This window comes from Humulus lupulus, chromosome 6 (assembly GCF_963169125.1).
Source record: "Humulus lupulus chromosome 6, drHumLupu1.1, whole genome shotgun sequence".
Taxonomy (NCBI): Eukaryota; Viridiplantae; Streptophyta; class Magnoliopsida; order Rosales; family Cannabaceae; genus Humulus; species Humulus lupulus.
Genome location: NC_084798.1, coordinates 209,124,445 through 209,143,448, shown reverse-complemented (window position 1 = coordinate 209,143,448; position 19,004 = coordinate 209,124,445).

Genomic DNA, 19,004 nt, shown 5'->3' with positions numbered 1-19,004 from the left:
ATAATAAATATGTATTCTTAGGAAGCCCAGATTCACATGTTCATCATCATCATTCCAAAACCATTATAAAATCACAAAATCATAGTTCATCATCTTCAACAATAAAAAAAAAAAAAAAAAAAAAGTATGTGAATAGTTGATTGTTTCAATTCTGTTTTCAATATTGTAAATTAATCTGAATTCCTCGAAAACTGAAATGATGTCTACTATTGCTACAATATACACTGTTATGTATTTGGATAAATAAAGAAAATGTATGTTGATAGTAGTAAAAAAAATTTTAGAAAGAAAAAGGAAAGTAAATTAACTATATGTAACACTTAGTACATGTATATGAGCCAATTTTTTTTCAATAAATTGTACAAATATAAATTATTTTATTTTCAAAGAACTTATTTCTTTTCTTTTTCTTTTCAAACATAAGAAAATGATTTTTCTTTTCTTTTCCACACATGTTTCTTTCCTTACCTTTACTTTAGCTTTTTCTTTCCCTATCAAATCTAAACTCCAAACATATCCTTAAAATTTATGATATTAATTTCATGGATTAAAGCCTTTGTTTGGTTCTCATTTTGGTGCTTTATTTTAAGTAGATTGTTGGCTAACATAAGATCTCAACTATGATTTTGGTGTGTACATATATAAACACCAAAATCACGCTCAATTAATGTACTATTATATACAGTATATTATTGCTTTATTTAATTGTCAATTGGATTTAAATATATCTTGAAAAAAGGCTATGGAATCTATGTGAACTTTGGAGTAGATCCTTTTGATGACATATGATACTAATCGACAAATAATGAAATAAGAATATATATCATATAAAATTTAAGAGTGGGATACCGTATCTTATATAACTTGAACTGATTGAAATTAATAGAAGGCCAAGTAAGACCTTCATATTATATACATTAATCTCTCACTAATTTACTTTATCACCAATAAACAAAATATTTAAATTTATTGATTAATAAAGTTTTAGTTTGAAATGACACTTTAGTTTTAGCTCTACCTTTTATTTTTACTTTTAGATAATTTAAAAGAGTTTTATAAATAATTAATTTTTTGATATATATTTTTATTTATATTAATTGTAATAAAGATAAAATAGGAAATTTCTTATTAGGATGTGAATAAATTATGAAATATAAAATTTCACTAAAACTCAAATTGTTTTTTTTTCTTATTTTTTAAAAAACTTTATGGAGATACAAGTAGATATCTACTTCTTAAAAATATTTAACTCATTTGCCTAAGGTTCTATAAGCTATTTTTTATCTTCTAAAATTAAAAAAAAAAAAAATTTAGAGGTGTTTGGGTAAACAATAAAAAAAAACATTTTTTTAATTTAGAAATCATTTTGAGAGAAGCGGAGAGATCTTAGCTTCTTCTAAAATGACTTTTGAAAAATTGTTTTCTAAATTAAAATAATTTTTATAATTCATAATTTACTTATAAAAGATATATTTTTTTTTATTAATATCCAAACACTTTGAAAATAAATTTTTATTAAAAAAATATATTTATATAATAATTATCCAAAAAAAAAAAAAAAAATCTTATCCTTTTAGTTATAAACAAAATTAAAAATTTAACCAAACAGGACCAATAAACACTTAAAGTACACTCTCAAAAGTAGTGAGCTTTGAAAAACTATGCCAAATATATGTAGTTTTATTTGTTTTATTTCACCTAGATATTTTTTTGTCTACTAATATAATCTTAATATAATTTCATATTAATTAAAAATATATTATTATTTGGCATGTGATGTAGGCACATACTAATACAGATTACATGTGTCCCCATAATGTGAATTCAGGTGTCTAATCATGGTTAGATTGATTAAGAGCAATAATGAAATGGTTAATCTTTATGAAGAGCACTCGTTAAGTAAAATAGAAATACTTTCAAAAAATAAAGAAAAAAAGTCAAAAGAGCACTCCATATGATTCTTTATTTTACATTTTTCTAGTATATTGCTATATATATATATATATAGGTATTTTCTATATTTATGGATTACTATATTTATCCTTCAATTTTTTTTAATAATATCTCTTTCCTCTCTCATTTTATATTATTTCATCTCTTTTCATTATTTCATATTTAAATCAAATAAAAAATATTAAAAAAATGATATAAAGAGGTTGATGCATGCATAGTCACTACCCTTGGCTTTCTAGCATTTTGGTTTGTCTTTAAGTAGTTCATATTAGAATATTTTATCTGGAATAATATTGTTAAGTATTGTTTATTCAGTATTATTATCATATTACGATAATTGTATATTTATATGCATGGTATTATAATCGAGTCATAATGGAATTGACATAACATATTAACATGCTCAAGACTCATGAATACTCTCTCAACGTCTTGTGCCTAGCCCATTGGGCTAAGACATCTAATTCTCCCTCTCTTTATGTATGAAGGCCCACTAGGCCCACTGAGGTTCGTACAAAATGACAGATGCACCCTTGCATATGGTGTGGTGGTGTGTGTATGGTTTAGAGAAAAATAGAAGAGAATAGTGTTCATAGACACCTTTTGCTCCTCTTGTTGTTTATGGCTTGTAACGCCCTGAATAGTCAGAACCGTTACACTATGTGTTAAAAATAGTGTTTAACTCATTAAGCGAGTCATTTGGACTTAAAAATGTAATTAGGATTAAACGACAGTTCAAGTATCAAAAGTTTTGGTCAAAAGTTGGACTTTTCATTTAAAAGGTTAAGTAATTACAGGGAATCCCAAAAGTTTCTAATACAATACAAGTTTATCCAAAAATAAAGACTTAGCCGACCTAAGCGGCAAATTTTCAACTAAAGTCTCCTGTTCCCTAAAATATCTTGACCGTGGCAGTCGAGCAGGCTGAGTATGTACAGACCACCCTTACAGCTCTCCAACTCATGGCTGATCCAGCTTCCCTTTGCCCTAACCTACACCAGGAAGCACCTCGTGAGTCAAGGTCCAGTAAGAAAACCCAAAAAAATCATACAAATATCCAGATAAACATTAACATGTATTGCATATTCTATAATCACAATTGGTTCACATAGATTTTCCAAACAACATACGACTCATGCCGAGTAGATGGACGTTCCATCTTCATAGTGGCCCCACCACTGTGGCAGATACTGTATCCGCGTTATGGCCTTGCCACTATGTTGGTATTAAATGATCAAATCGAAGATGCGCATCGAAATATATGGACCCATTTTAATAAATATTAATACCATCCAGGATCATATACATATATAAACATTAAATCACATACAAAATAGATCAGGGATTACCTCTTGTAGCCTATCAAGTGTCATTGAGTCTTTTTGTACAAAATCAACGTTCATCCTATCCAGTAATATGAAAGCTCACACCTTGATCTTCCAGACCAATCCTCAAACACACAAGGACATATGTGGACACGTAGGATTTAAAATGTTGATTAATATATGTGGCTCTCTAGATGTACTCAACACATGAGATCTAGAGAGGTTTGATAGATAGAAGAGGTTTAGAATAGTTTTCAGGTTTAGAGAAAACTATCGCTTTAGAGAGAGCGTCTGTAAATTATGAAAAGCCTGTCTCTGAAAGTCACGTACTATCACACTTATAAAAATATTTAATCTAATTAAATAATCTTTTTAAAATTCAAATTAAAACTGATATGATATTTATCTTTAATTATTTAATTAAATCATATTTAAAAAGAATAATTAAATAACTGATTAAACAAATTTATTTGAAATTCAAAATTCAAAATTCAAATCCCAGGGATAAAAATCCTTGAGTTAGGTGCCACATACTGTGCCGTACAGTGTGTATCACCCAACCCTATTAGGGTTTCCCTAATTTTCTCATTTGTTTATTTAATCAACTTTTAAGAAAATATATTTATCCCAACATAAATATCAGTTAATTCAAAATTAACTGTATCTTAAAATATAAGTTTTAAATTAAATAAATAAATATCACATTCTAAATAAAGATATTTATAATTCTCTGTCTTTATATTAATCCAAACAAGATTAATATTGATTTTAACATATAGTTTTTCAAAATAAAAATTATATAGTTAGATAATTAATTAATTCAAAATTAATCAATTACCCATAATTATCACATAATTATTTCCTTGCCCTGGAAAATTAATTCCTTTGCAAATTTGTCATTCTCTCCACAAATCTTTCTTTTGACATCCTTACCCTTGACAGTGTAGGACAAAGGTGATTTGGTGACTATGCACCTATAATACGTAGCTCCAATAAACCAGATTATTAATCAAACTCTTTAATCTAATAAAATTATTTATTAATTCCATGATTACTCCACTATAAATATGGAATTGCACTATAAGTATTTATAGAATTATATTTACAGAGTTCTCTTTTGTAGTCCATTGATATAATTAATATATGTAGTTCTGTCCTCCATTATTGGTTCGTTAATTAGAGCTGGTCAAAATTACTATTTTATCCTTCTAATTACCTCTTGATCCTTAAGTACCATTAATTCACTAGCGAATAGTTAATATATAATCTAATTATATATTTGAGCTCAATAACTATTCAGTTTCAGAATTAACCCTTAAGGGAACCAATATTCGATCCGTTAGGAAAGCATGGATTCTAATATTGTAATTCATGTTCCCAGCCATCCATGATATTGAATTTCCAAAACAAAAGTCATTAACCTCATTATTCTAAGAAACCTTAACGAGTGAATCAAAAGATCCAATAAACACAAACAAAAGTTCATGAATACTCAGGATTTAGAATGATCAACAAATGATCATCTATTATGATCATAATTAAATCTTTATGTCAAACGGCAAGTTTATAAAGATAATAAATTTTCATCGGTTTTGCCATATATAATCTCTCTTATATACAACACATTTACTAAGATGTCTATCCACATAAGTAATCCGAATCTAGATTACTCGTATCTCGTTATCTTAACAAACCGTACTAGTAACCATTCATTAAAGATTTCATAATTTAATATGCAACTGCCTATTTTATTCATTATATATGTTCTTAATTCTCTCGTACTAATACAATATCATATTCTCATGAATGAATAGGGAATTTTCTTGATATTATTATCTAATTAATTCAAAAAATAATTATAATATTCAAATATAATAAAATTGTACTTTTATTTAAAACCAATAAAATGTCTTTACATGCTTTTGGGGCATTAATCCTAACAATCTCCCACTTGCCCTCAAAGCAAGTGAGGCATCTTCCTTAATCCCATATTGTGCACGTGACCCATGAACGTCTTTGCAGGAAGTGTCTTGGTAAACGGGTCAGCAATGTTTTGTTCCGATGTTATCTTCATAATAGTCACATCACCTCGGTGTACAATCTCTCTTACCAGATGGTATTTCATTTCTATATGATTTCCTCTCTTGTGGCTTCTCGGTTATTTGGAATTAGCTACTGCTCAACTATTGTCACAGTACATGATTAGTGGCTTATCCATATCTAGAACAACTTCCATATCAGTGTAGAACTTCCTCAACCAAACTGCTTTCTTAGCTGCTTCACAAGACGCTATGTATTTGAGTTCCATGCTTGAATCATCTATGCTGAATTGTTTAATGCTTCTCCAGACAACAGCTCATCCACCAAGAGTGAACACTGACCCAGATGTCGAATTTCGACTGTCTTTGTCTGATTGGAAATCAGAATTAGTGTATCCAGTGGGGTTCAGCTCAACCCCTGATAATATAAGCGTATAATCTCTCATCCTCCTAAGATACTTGAGAATGTTCTTTACTACAATTCAGTGTTCCAAACCAAGATTTGATTTTATGGCTATGTTAAGGAGTTTTAGTTCTATGAGGCAAAGTAGAACTTGTTCTTTTGGCAATCTTAATCTCGAATTTCAATCATGAAAGAGAAGATGATTATCTCAATTATTATCTTTGAGAGTACTAAGTTTCATATAATTGTATTTTTCATCCACGATTGATGATAAGTAAATAAAGTTGTCCAAGTTGGAGTTTTATGTTGGCATTAGTCAGGGGGCAAGAGATTATTTAAGAAAAAATTGGATTTATCCTTTGTTATGCTTTTGCTGTTAATGATGTTGACCCTATGTTTGGCTAGAATATGATGAGAAACTCCACATGTGAACAAGCAAAGATAAATGATCGAAATAATTTTAAAGACCTAATTTCCAAGCAGGAAATAAGTTTGATGGCATATACCTCTTGTAATGCCCCGAATTCTCCGATGTGGTTTAATGGCGGGATTAGTAGACCGGGAGGGCCATACTTGCTTAATTATGCCATTAGTTGATAAATGCATGTATATGTAAATTATATTATAATATGATGTTAAATGCATGCATGTGGGTCCACATTCTAATTACAGGAGTGTGATGGTAATTTGGCCTGTTGAGGGCATAATTGTATATTTGTATGCAGGTCGGTGATATATTGTTGAGACCACATTATAATGTGGGTTTGTTCGAGCTATTCGGCATGAGACGATCATGGAATATTAGTTAGCGGTCTAGTCATAACAGGTTTAAGTTCGGGGTTCGGGGTGAGTCTCGAGGTGATTTTAATGATTAGAACGTTGCCGGGAATTAAAGGGTAACGAGATGTGAATTATTGATGTTTGAGACTATCGAGAATAACGGGAATTGGAGAGCGTTAATTATGATTAACGAGATAGGTGGGGAATACCAATTTTTCCCTTGGGAGCCTTTAGAAACCTTCATTAAACCTAGGGGTATTTTGGTCTTTTCACCCCTAGGATAGATATAAGCCATTTTAGGCTGGGAAAAAGAGGAAAAACAGAGTATACTTGAAGCTTCTCCCGTACCTTCTTTTTCCTTCAGTTTCCTTTGAGATTTTTGAGCTATTCTTGAGGATTCAAGCTTGGAAAGTAAGCCTTGGGAGTTTAGGAGAGTGTTCCTCCATTGAAGAGCATCATAAGCTGAGCTTTGGGTAAGTTTCTAGCCATTGAATTCTCTGGTTTGCCCTATTTTGGTTCTAGTTTTCTGTTGTGATTTCTAGGTTGAATACTTGGTTTTGTTGGGAGTTTTGGCTAGGATTCTTATGGTTGTGGTGTTTGGGGTATGTTAGGATGGTTTTTGGGTTCATTTGGCACCAAAAATGGGATCTGGAAGCATTGGAATCAAGTTAGAATCGAAGGAGTTGAAGAATGAGGTTTCAAGGGGTGTCTGGTCTGGAGGTAGCGCTACAGCGCCCACCCTAGGGTGCTATAACGCTACACAGGATGCATTTGGGCATTTTGGGGGTTCTGAGAATAGCGCTGGGGCGCTATGGAGCAGCACTGTAGCGCTGCTCTGTTCCTTCAGAATCCCGTTTTGAGTGTTTTTAAGGGTTCTTGGCTCGGGGTTTCAATCCTTAAGGCCTGAGATCGAATCTATTCACTGTGTGGGCATGTTTTGAGGTCCCGAGAGTGGTGCTTAGGTTAAGACCCTTTCAATGCTGATTTTCATTAATGGAGGTTATAATTGGTTGTGATTAGGTAACCGCTAAGGAACCAAAAGGTTGATCGTTCTCAGGAGTTGTTCTTATTATATTTCTCGCTCGAACTTGAGGTAAGAAAACTGCACCCTGTGTATATGACATGCATGAGTGTTGTTGAGGCATGTTGGTTGATAAATGTGGACATTGACTGCATATTAAATGCTATCAAATATTTTTTACTTGTATATGGCACTGACTAGTCAGGGACACTGACCTAAGAGTCAGAAACGGCATAAGCGTCCTAAACGCAGGGCCGAATGAAGATTAGATCTAATCGATATCAGCATTGAATGGCTCTAAGGTATTAATGCTGGACTGACCCTAAGGTCGATGAAACTTATAAGCGCTTGACTAGTCTAAGCTAGTTACTCAGAGCCAGGGCTTAAGGCCTAGGTGACCGTTTGTCACATGGCTAGGGAACGATGTTCCAGGGTTATGACTCTATGGTCATGAGGAAGGTTATGTTGGTGACTAGTCACCATGCACCTATCCTGTTTAAGCTAGTGAAAGGTTCACTTATCAGTTAAGCTCCGGTGGCCCTAATGTCACATGGCTTAAGGGAGAAGTACCCATCTTGGTGACATTTGCGACTGTCACTTATTTGTTTTGGACTGAAAGTCTTGAATGATTATTATGATCATTGTTGATATTATATCATGCTATTTTGTGTTTTCTTGCTGGGCCTTGGCTTATGGGTGCTATGTGGTGCAGGTAAAGGGAAAGAAAAGCTCACCCAGCCTTGAGTGGAGAGCTTAGGTGGTGATGTGTACATATGTGGCCGCTTGACCACCACGACCAAGGAGTTCTCAGAGGAACTAGGGGGTTTACCCTATTTTTGTCGCTTAGGTCGGCGGGTTTGTAAATTTGAAACAGTAATGACCATTTTGAGTTGTAAATAACTTATAAATGTTTTTATGGGCCATGAATAGTTTTATGTATTTAATAAAATATATCATTTCCTTTTTATTGGTTTTCCACCTTAGCCTGTTAATAACACTTAGAGCACGTTTTTAACCAAAGGACTCGGTAGCGGGTCAAATTTCTGGTTCACCGATCACCGTAACTGTTCTGGGGTAACCAGGGCGTTACACCTCTAAATTGTTAATCGATAGCCATTAGTAGTTCTTAATCCTTATTGGGTAGATAATATAATAATATCTCGATTTCCAAGCTATGTTCAAGCATGAAAGTTTAGACTTAATTACATGGTAATTTGAAGTTTTTTATTTATTTTTTATTCTGGTTGAAGTTCATGTTAAGAACAACCTATTTGAGGATCAAATTAAGGTAAATTAAAGCCTATAGCTAGTCGTTATTCTGATAAAAATGACTTGTTCATTTTGCACTATTATTGGATGGTAAAACGATGACTTAGAAATCAATGTTCAAGGATGTAAGAACCAAATTCTTATTTAAGAATATCATATGGCTCAATTAAGCCTTGAGATAGTGACTGACAAAGGCACCTGAGTTCAATGGATTAAATCCATTTTGTGGAAAGGCATCAAGACATTAACTATTGTAATTCTCAAAAAGGTCAATTCGAAAAATTATCGTTAGTAAATATTATGTGATGGATCAGTGAGAGTAATGATATGTTAAATCCTAATAAGATACATGAGTGGATTGCTCTTTTTTGTGATACTAATTTATTCAAGAGACAAATAAATAGTTATTTGATACTCTCTGCTAAATGAATATGTAGAGTCCAAGAACTTTACTTAGCTAGTTAGATAGTAGTAGTAATAGTAAGAGCTAGTAGCAGTTGTAGTATGTTTATTACTGTGGATTTTGGTTCAAGCCGGGACTTAGTAGAACACTCGTAGCAACACTTGTAGATTTTATAAGTTTAACCTATAGTTTAAGAATATTAATTATAACATAAGGTATGATTAATATAATTGATTATGAATATGATAATTATTATACTATAAGGTTTAGATAGACCCAATAAGAGAATGACACTTGTTGTGTGCATGTTTATTAAGAAATTAAATATTTTTTAGGAATAGTTTCTTAAGAGTAATATTTGAAAATCCCAGAGTCTTCCATCAGCTTTGAAATCGTTATAGGACTTAGTCAAAGCTGTTTACTCAATTCAAATTAGGCTGAAAAAGTGCAATTACGTGTATAATATTTCAGCGTATGCCGATATATCGCCACTGGGGGAATAGGAAAAACACGTAACTTCGCACGAACACTTCGACGAGCCTCGGAAACATAAGCCCAGGAGATATATCGCCTAGAATGGGTGATATATCGGCTTTAGGGCATGATTTTTGAATAATTTTGAAACTGAGCTCAATTTATTCCATAACCTCTTGATAAGCCCATAATCTTTTGACCGAGTCTTAAGCCTCTGCTGAACGAATATTCAAATGTTTTTCAATTAAAAATTCATTATTTTTATTCAAGCTAAAAGAAGATCTTTTCATTCTTGAACTATATAAATAGGACCTAGAACCCAGCCATTTCTTTCATTCTTCAAGCTGAGTTCAGAGCCTTCAAGCTGCTAGGTTTACTTTAGAGTGTTAAGCACTTGGGTTGGGGTTATAAGCTTTATCATTTTAAGCTTATTAAACACTTGGTAAGTAAGGTTCATCATGTATTTCGATTTCGAGGTGTAGTATGGTCATAGTGCATTCAAATGTATTCCTATTCCTAGTTCATTTCTGTATGTTTCATTAGTTTTTATAGTTTTTCTCTACTCAATTCCTAACTTGCTGTTTTCATTCATGGTTAGGCATCTAAGTTCTTTGAACTTGAGGTTTCTTGTCGGTAAGTACCTTCTCGGTGGTTTAGTTCATTCCTTTTCATCTCTTTCTTTTAGAATACTCACCTTTCTATTAATGGTTTTTAGGAGTGTTCCAAAATCCCGTCCTTGTTCTCACATCCCGGTATTTGGTAAGGAAAATAGGATAGTATTATATGCTTATATGATTATGCTATAGTATGTTTTTATATGTTATGATATATGTTTTGGGGCTTATAGTTGCTTAAATAGCAAACCCCAACACTTTTATGTTTTTGGGGCTTATAGTTGCTTAGCTAGCAAACCTCATTGTATTTTGAGGCTTATAGTTGCTTAGTTAGCAAACCCCAATAGTTACCATGTACATGGGTTAGAATTATGATACATGTTTATAGAGTATGTGATATGTTAATAGCTTATGTTTATGTATATGTTTCATGCTTGTAATAGATTTTCCTTGCTGGGCATTAGGCTCATTCCTTTGTTTTATATGTGCAGGAAAATAGTTATGGCGGCGGTAAGATTCTTGGCAGCTTGGGATTGTGTATTGAGGGATAATGGATTCGATGGACTGCGTGAACGATTCGAGGATGAAGTTGTTTTTAGTCATTTCAATTATGCTTTATATGTATTTTTCCGCATTTGATCTTGTAATGAATTTATTTACAATTTAAGATATCTTTTATTTTCAAAACAATGGGATCCCATATCCTAACCGAATCTTTATGTATTTCAACCTTTGCCTTACAGTTTTTTTTCTATTATAAAGTTATGAATGTTTCACATGTATATTTCCTTAAGATTAGTATCTATGTATAGTAGTTATTAATGGTCCAAAGTCTAGAATAAGTTGGGTCATTACAGTTGGTATCAGAGAAATGGTTCATTCGCATGAAGTTCTCCTCGATACACACACTCAAAGCTCTGAATCTAATCGCCAAGTAAGTGTTTATATTATAGTTATTATGTTTATATGTATAGCTAACAATTTTAGTCTTTATGTTTTCAATTAAGAATGAATGGAGCATTAACTTATGAGGATATCCGAGCCATTAAGGCTTTAAAAAGAATTAGAGAACCCCGAAACACCGTAGGAGTGCTAGAAAGAATCACTCGAAGACTACTTTTGTTCCACAGGGAGATAGGTCACCTCCAAGAATCTAAGCAGATCATGATGAGATCAACAGAGCAATACATTTTTAGTAATTAGACTTTTTAGAGATTATCCGACTGTGATTGCAGCCTTAGAAGAAATTTGGGAGACGATAGATGACGAAGATGAATTGCCGGTAGCTATGAGATATTATTTTCTCATACTTAGGTTCACTTCAAAAATGGAATTTCAGTTTACAAATGAACAAAAACATAGAATTTTATGAATCTTCCTCGAGGGCATTTTGAGGCACAAGACAATGATGAATATGAAGAGATAGACGACGATATGCTAGATGAAGGATCGGATGTAGAAGATCCCGATTTTTAGAATAGACTAGTTTCATTGTTTATTTTAATTTATTATTTGTTTTCTTTTATGATTGTAAATAGTGAAAAATTTATTTTCCAAATTAATATCATGGTTATTTTGTTATCATGTATGAGTTTGATTTTCTTTTGCAATCATAATAAATAATGACTAAGTTCGGTGAGGGTGGATACAAATCAATGAATCAAGTTTCTATATTGAGAGTTAGGGGGCCATAGTAGTGGGAACGATTTTACTGATCCCAACCCTCCCTCAATATGGTTAACTTTGGAACAAAGATGAGTGTCAAGCTTGAGAATTAAGTCACATAGGATGATTAGAAACAGACTTAGAAAATAATAAAGATGGCTTATTTTTCTAAGTATAGAAACCCACTCTAATAATAAAGAAGACTTATATAATTTTCATAAGAAGTCATAATTAATAGGTCCGAGTTATGTTAGTTTTTTCCTTAGAGCCTATTATGGTTAAGTTCTGACACATTTTTCTCAACTGTTAGAACTCTATTGAAGATGTCGCTCCAAAGATTTGTTCACACCAACGGAAATGCCTCCAATGCTGCTCCGGTGAACAATGAAGCCCCTCCAATTCCCAAAAGGGGAGTGCGTGTTGTTGCCTGCCGCAATGCACCGCCGACGCTGCTAATTGACAACATTCCGGAAATCGCCAGACTAAGATAACAAGTTGAGGAGTTATTGCAGCAACAACGACAACAGGCTCAGTCTCAGACTCAGCCTCCGCCGCAGCAAATGGCCTTAGTACCCCAACAAGTTGGTCCATATGGGGGATGGCCAGTGGTGAATTATGCGCCATATCCAGTTCAGCACATGGAGCCAGTTTATGAGCGGTTTCGTAAGCAACACGCTTTGAACTTTGATGGGACTACAGACCCCTTCGAGGCAGAAGAGTGGCTAAGAAACGTGGAGCCAATCTCGACACACATGAATCTCGGCAACGCAGACCGCATATCCTGCGTTTCGTCTTTACTCAAGAAAGATGCGAGAATATGGTGGGACCTAGTCCAACAGACACATGATGTTGCCACCATGAATTGGACCCAATTTGTAGAGCTGTTCCACAAAAAGTATTATAATTCGACTGTCATCGCTTCAAGAGTCGAGGAGTTCATCGGCCTGAAGCAAGGGAATTTATCAGTGGCAGAGTATGCTCGGCAATTCGACCGATTAGCTAAATTCGCACTGAAAATGGTTCAACTAAGGGTGTTAAGTTTGTTAGAGGACTTCGACTAAAGATCGAGCTAGGGGTTAAACTAGGAAACCCATGAAATACTACCTATGCCGACATTCTAGAGACGACAATATAAGTAGAAAGGCTGCAGGCTAATGTTAGTAAAGAAGAAGCCAGTAAGTCTGAGCCTAGACAGCAGAATCAACCTCAGACTAGTTGGAACAACAACCACCATAACAACAGCAATCAGTCCAGCAACAACAACAATGCTCAGAAAAGGAAGCATTCTAACAATAAGCAGTCCAATGGCGATAAAAGGGCATGGACAAATAATGGAAGCAGTAGGTCGGGTTATGTAGAGTACCCGCAGTGTACCAAGTGCCAGAAGAAACATCCTAGTGAATGCCAGGCAAACACCAAGGGATGTTACAACTGTGGTCAAGAAGGATACCGGAAGAAAGAATGTGCTCTGCTCAAGCCAGAAGGGAAAAAGGAAGACAAGATGGTTCCTGCCAGGGGGAAGTACTCGTCGTGTCTTTCCCTTCGGTCATTAAGTACGTCCCTCTGATCTTCATCCCTACGTTTCTACTCGCTCAAACCTAGTCGGTCAAAGACGTTGGGCTGTCTAGGTTGCCCCCCAATGTTTTGGCTTGTTGGTCAGTTATCCATTCGGGGAGGATTTCGCTGTCCATCCCTTTCCTGTTGTTGTCGACCATTGTTCCTCCTATAGGAGTCTACTTCATTGTAATCATGGTTGTCTCTGAATAGCCACCTGTGAGTGTGTGACCTGTTGTACGCATTATCCCGTCTCTTCTCCCTGGTCCATCCCGGTAAACAGGTGGGGGCCTGCGCTGGTCATTGGGTCCCCTTACATTACTCTATCGAGGGGGCTCCCTGACCGTAGAGCCTGAGTCCACTTTCCTCCTGCCCCCTGAGGGACATTTTCCCCTGCCAGGAGGGTTCTCTTCTCCAGCTGTTTGACGTCTAGGGCTTCTCTGATGTTACTCGTCCCTATTTTGTCTGTGCTGCTGAGTGTTATCTCGACCATCACGACGGGGTGGTTGTTGCTCGTTATTTTTGTTAGGATTCTGGGTTTGTCTTTCCTACTGAGTAGCCGGAGGTTGTTTCGGTCTCTGTGGACTCCTTGGGTGTGGTGGATTTTGATGACACTAGGGGTGATCTGACTGCGAATTTTGAGGAGGGTAAGAGTTTGGTGGAAGATCTGGCTGAGAGGTTGGTGTAGTTGGAATAGGCTGTCCTCGAGCCAACTGAATGGCTGCCTTTAAAGCTGTTGTAGCATCTCTCTGCCAACGATCCATGTCGGCATGCTGCTCGTTCAGTTCCCAGTGTTGTCGGTCAATCTTCATCTGTTGCATCACCATAGTTTCAGCCACATTCTCCTGATTAGCTTTTAGAGTAGCTAACTCTTCTTGCAACACTATCAAAGTTGTTCACAAGGTTTCAGTGTCCATCTCTTCCTCTTCTAATTCCACTTGTGGCTCGCCCTCCGCTACACCTTGTGGAGGAGGTGGATTTGGTACACTTTCAGACGTCTGCCCGGTTTAACCCACTCTCCTACAGTTCTTCACCATTTTTATCTTCAAGTTCCTGAGTTCTTGAGTTCAGCTCTCGATGAAAGCACCAAAATATTTTCTCTCGATTTAGTCAACGACACGGAGTCACTAAAAACTATAAGAATTATAAAACTGAATGCAAGAACTAAAACGACACAAAGATTTTATAGTGGTTCGGCCCCAGAGATTGGTAATAACCTACATCCACTTAGTGATTTGATTGATGTAAACTCTGAAACCTACGATCAACGAACTATGGTTCACTAAGTTCCATAAGCTTCAAAGTGGAATACAAAAATCGTGTACAAAAGCACTTGTTCTCTCTGAATACAAATTATTATATATCTCTAAATAAATCTCATGAGTCCTATTAATAGGCTCCAGAATGTACATATGGGTCTATGAGCCATCCCTTAACTTGTGCTACAAGCATCTTTAAATAATAACAAAAATAATGATATTTACATATAAAGAGAATCAAATATCCTAGAAATATCTAACTCATAACCGTCCCTGAATTCTGGCTTCGGTCCTACGAGCAGATCTGGTCGCATATGTCAACATATCAACTTCCCTGTTACTCAATATATTTCTCAAGCCTATCAAGCAGCTCAATTTCCTCTTGATCTCCTGGTCGTTGGTCGACTAGGTCTTCATCAATAAATAATCACATGTTATTCATGTGTGTCTCGATCGTGCCATATCATCATGCAAATATTTTGGATAAACAATAATATTTTATAATTTTTGAATCATATTAATATAATTATTTAAAAATTAAAATGATATATTATTATCATAATAATATTTTATATTAATATAATTATTAAATATCTAGTATTGTATTATATATTATTATTATAATAATATTTTATAACATTTGAATTTGAATAGATATTAATATAATTAATAAATATCTATTTTAATATTTTAGAGGTATATTTTGTTAAATATTTAGAATATTCCGTTAAAGTTAACAAAATAAACCGTTAAAACAAAGAATTTTCGTTATATACACATTGATTATATAGAAGAGATATACACTATATCAAAAGAGAGAGATATAATACATTAACTAATAAATTATATTATATTTTTGTTGTAAATATTTTTATGAGGAAAAAATTAATTATCACTAACAATGAAAAATGATATATACATATGTAAATATTTTGATTATCTTTTATCTTTTGTATTTATTTTTTACTATAAAAATAAAAAATAATTATTATAAAACTTATATTTAATGGCAATTGCATGTAACTTTACTACTAATATATATAAATCCTATATATTTAACGTTTGTTTGCTATTTGAAGATAATGGAAAAAATATCCACAAAACATCTTTGCATCCACGACCAAGGTGAATATGAATCCAACCATAGTACTCTAGTCTCTTTAATTATAAAACACTACATTTATTTATATATAGGACATGGATGAGGTCACGCTGCGTGACTGGTCCTGCAAGCGATCTGAGCCGTTTAAATGTAATAAGAATGCATCTGACGGGTAATAATCATTTAACATATTTAATATATATTTTAATTTAAAACAATAAAATATTACAAGGACATTTAGGGGGGGGCCGGTTTAGTACCCGGTTAAGGTGTCTTCTCTCTCATTCACTCTCTTCTCTCACTCATTCCCTCTCATTCACTCTCTCCCCTCTCTTATTTTTAGAAACCCATTTCAGAGCAAAAAAAAAAAAAAAAAACCCACCTTTTTTGCTGCTGCGTGGGCACCTTCGGACCAAAATAATAAAGGTGGGTAACTTATGTTCTTCGATCATCATCATCATCATCAATGTCATGTTATTTTGTATCAATTTTTAATTTATTCGGTCATTATTAGTAAAGTGTGTTAGTTTTCGTGAGCTATTGCCATTGTTAGGACTTTTAAGTTCATCATATTATAAGAAATGATTTATTTAAGTTTTTTTGTTTGTTAATAGGATTAACTGTCATTTTTCGTGAGTTTGGTTTCTCAAGAACCATTTGGATTTCAAGTTTCACGGTTATTCCAAAAGGGGGTTAATAAAAAATCCAGGTCAAGTAAAAATCTGTTAAGGTGAGATTTTAGTTGCTTAATTTTGTCTCTGTTAATTGGTTTCATTTAGGTATTTCATATCTCTGCTATGTGTGATCGGTGTGTCTTTGTTTTATCCTTTCTTGAGTTTGAAAATAGAATGCATTGCATGTGTTTGATAAATTGATTGAACTATCTCGTATATAAATTGAATAGTATAGTAACGTTGGAACAAAATTTAGCAATTGTCTTGGTAAGCTATTTAACTTTTTCAACTTGGCCTTTGTATTGCCTGATAATGTTTAATGTTTCTTTGATTGAGAGTACATTATTGCTTATAACTTATACTGCATAAATTATAATACAACCGATATTTGAGAAGGTAAAATTATCACTTTGTGTCAAATCTTTAAACACTTATAGCGCAAGCTAATTCATCATTTTTTGTTTTATTACTATTTTTGAAAGGATAGCAAAAGGTTGGATACCATGCCACTCATTCATATAAAAAAAAAGTAATTAATTTTGCTGTCCTTGATGTCCTCTGAGCTTAGCCTAGAGTGGAAATGGGAAGAGAATCATGATTAAACTATGACATTTGGGTTTAAATTTTAACATTTTGTGCTTTAGAGGTTGATACATTGGATTCAAATGGTGAGTTGAATATGGATGCAAAATGTTGTAATGGTATTATTGGATTGGATTGGTCTCTTTATTTAAAGGCCAAGATAGAGATTGATGGTGTGGAAACGTTGGAATCAAGGGATAATTATTGTATTAACAGAATGATTAAAAATAAGCATAGCATCCTAATAATAAATATTTCTACACGCCATCTGTTCTACAATTGCATTTTACTTATGATCACCATTTTTAGTTTCTTTGTTGATAAGATAAAGCTTGTTTAGAAGGCTCGTTTCCCTCTATTCCATGGCAAAGAGGAAGAAATCAGCAAGGAAGCCTGTTACTCGATCGGTTTCACAGAGCCTGCCTTCAATCCAAGAAGAAACTACGCTGGAAAGAGATGTTGATGAGGAAATTTTGCTGGACGGTCACGAATAGAAGTGTGAATTGGCCCATGCTGCTAAAGAGAAGGGTTTGACGGAAGATGTTCCAAATACGAATGGTGAATGTGCGAATGCTAGGAAGTCATCGTCTAGCTGGGTGGACTCCATGGATGCAGAAGATTTTCAAGCTTCAACCCAAAGCCATTGGAAGAATTTCAATTCGGGTAATCTCTCTTTTTCTGACCAAAAGCTTGAGTATACTGAGCCGTTGTTTAAGGATGGTAAGAAAATTGCTCAAGTAGATGTTGAGGAAGTTAAAAGCCAGTCGACCAATTGGAGTTCTGCTGTTATTTGCATGGTGCTTGGAGCAAACCCACCCATGGCTGTGTTTGAAGGGTTTATCAAAAGGGAATGGGGTCACTTAGGGATTGCACAAATAGCTAGGATGACAATGGGACTGACTATGGTTAAATTGAATGATGATGCCACAAGAGATCAGGTTTTGGAAATTGGAATTCTTCACTTTGATAGGAAACCAGTGATCATTCGGCCTTGGTCTTCAGATTTGAGTGCTTTTCGAATGATACGTTCAGTTCCACTTTGGATCTGTTTACAAGATCTTGGTCTCCAATATTGGGGAAGCAAATGCCTTAGTGCTCTTGTTAGTACCTTAGGCAAGTCGATCATGGTGGACAAGTTTACTCGTGAACGTTCTAGAGTTCAGTTTGCTAGGATCATGGTGGAGATGGAAATCAATGATAACTCGCCTAGGACAATACAATTTTTGAACGAGCATGGTCAGTTAATAGAACAAGGGGTAGAATATGAATGGTTACCTGTGAAGTGCAAAACTTGTGTGGGATATGGCCACACTATGGCTGATTGCCGTAAGGAACAGAAAGATCGGGGGATGCTGAAGGTTTCTCCTTCAAAGTGTTCTGCTATAACAGGGAGAGATAAAGGTAAGGAAGATGCTGTTATTTCTGCTATGACAGGGAGAGACAAGGGTAAGGAAGATGCTATTATTTCTGCTGGGAACTCTTCTTTAAAAAAGAGTACTTTTAATGAGGAAATGGTTGTTGGTAAGATAAAACTTATTGCTAAGGATTCGCCAGCTGAAAATGGCCAAATTGGGTCTAAAATTGATTGGCAATCTCCTAAGAAAGTGGTATATAAGCAGGGGAAAGCAGATAGTAGACAGTAGAGGGATAACTCAGGCTTAGCTGAATCGGGACAGCCTCAGTCTAGTTACTTTGTGGTCTGCAAGATCAGGTAGAGAGAGGAAAAGGAGGTTTAAGTGATCCTAGCTCATCTCATGAATAATTGTAATGTTTTGAGCTGGAACTTAAGGGGTTTGAATGGTCCGAAGAAGCAGGTTAAAGTTTTGAATCTTTGTAGTAAGAATAAAGTTGGAGTGGGTGCTCTTTTAGAAACAAAAATGAGGGGGT